The sequence below is a fragment of the Etheostoma cragini genome, chromosome 20, assembly GCF_013103735.1.
Source record: "Etheostoma cragini isolate CJK2018 chromosome 20, CSU_Ecrag_1.0, whole genome shotgun sequence".
In the NCBI taxonomy this organism is placed as follows: domain Eukaryota; kingdom Metazoa; phylum Chordata; class Actinopteri; order Perciformes; family Percidae; genus Etheostoma; species Etheostoma cragini.
Window position 1 is genome coordinate 3,186,476 of NC_048426.1, and position 1,951 is coordinate 3,188,426.

Here is a 1,951-nt window from a genome sequence, read left to right on the forward strand (position 1 = left end):
GGTGCCACTGCAAAATAGACTTGGAAGGAAACTGTTTTGGTGGAACATGTATGTTTAAAAGTTGTTTCAGTCACTGAAAACTATGGACAGATATTGAAAGCTAGCTGTCTGGCTCTACCTTGCAAAGATCCGAGGAAAGGTTAACCATAGTCCTCAAAAAGCCACTGGAGTTTAAGACTACGTTTACAAGTTGGCAGCTATTTACATAGATGGACATTTCAGTCTCTCCGGTTCAAAAAATGACATTGTGCACACCTGTCAGTTTTCAGAAAAGTGTTCATTTACATGTACCCGTGTATATATGCTGCCAAGAGCACGCCAAACCTGTGTGGCAGTGTAACGAGAAGCTTAAGCCCATTAGCCAATCAGAATCCCAAAAATGGCAACAACAGCAACAAATGACTTCCTCTCTCTTCTCTTCCTCACTTTCTTGGCTGTTTAAACCTCTGTTTGTCTCAGTTTACATGCAAACAAAGATTTAATAAATGTCCACTCTGGCAGGAGGTTTTAAAAAGACTTGTTTTCAGAGGAGAATTCTCTTTTTGCATGTAAACAACAAGTCCAAACAAAGGGAAATGTCTCCGTTTGTCAAAATGACATTGTACATGGTCTTAAATGCCAAAACAAAGGAAGCCCAAGGCATCGGATATCGTATATGTCTCATGTGTTTTTTTAACTAGATTGGACAGTTTTTGTTGAGAAGTGTGATCATTCCTTATTTACTTATTAAAGATATTGTTTGGTAAATGTAATTTGGAATCCATTAACAACTGTAAAAAAGGGTTCCTGCCCCGCTTATGAGATAAACCAGAATACCTTTATGCATCATTAAGTTGTAGACTATATTACAGTTAATTAGGGCACGAGCCCTGAAGTGCAAGGGAGCTCTTGTTTTTGTAAGAATTATTATTATTATTCCGCACCTTCTGTCTTATTTTTAAGGATGTTAGCATGCTGGAAAACTCACAAAAAGTTGTTACACATGTCTGACCTATGTAAAGTCACTAAGTACTGTTGTGACTGGTCACAGGCTCCATAGCGCCCCCTATTGGCAACAAAAGCAATACGTTAATATACCAACTTTTGAGGGAACATGCATATCAACTGGAATTCTATCAAGCTAGTTTTGGAAAAAAATTACAGAATACTAAAATTTACGATATGTAGATTTTCGTGCGGAATTTCTCACTTTACGAAGACTAGTTTGAGGACTTTAGGATCCACGAAAACGGGTGCAGCCATGTGCAGAATATCAAACTCTTTCATCTAAATTCACATTTGGGCTTGGGAGTGGTATGGTTGCTCTATAGGGTCGGCTGTGGCTCAGTAGTAGAGTGGTTTCCTGCCAATCACAAGATTGGAGGTTCAAGCCCTGCTGCAAATGTGTGTGAGTGTTTATCTGATGAGCAGGTAGCACCTTGTACAGCAGCCTCGGCCACAGTGTATGGATGTGTGTGAATGTTTCCGTTATGATGTAAAAGCACTTTGAGTAGACGTTAAGACTGATGATGTCTCATTAGGGACAGTAGCCTCAGCCTAGTACTAGAACTATGGCAACTGACTAGGATGAGGAAGCGGTGGAAAGGCCAGCAGCCATATAATTTCAATCCTGCCAGACGTGAGAGGGCAAATGAGGAGTTGCCAAGAGTTGTGGAAGTCTCCTTTTCTTTCTAGTGACAGTGATCATGTCGTTAGTTCAGATAAGTACTGGTAAACTTATCTAGCTCTAGAAATAGAAGGCATCATGATCTCTCCTTTTTATTTGAAAAAAACAGAATTTTAAAATACATCTATAAGGAAGTTTTTTAAGGAAGGAGCAGGTTGGGTCACACACAGATAGCACTCAAGGAGCAAAATCGATCTTTGGCTTTGCAGTGTCTGAGTACTGCGCAAATGCACGGTAGCAAAGAGTGGCTGACCTGCAAGGAGGCAAAGACCCGTTCATCGCCGC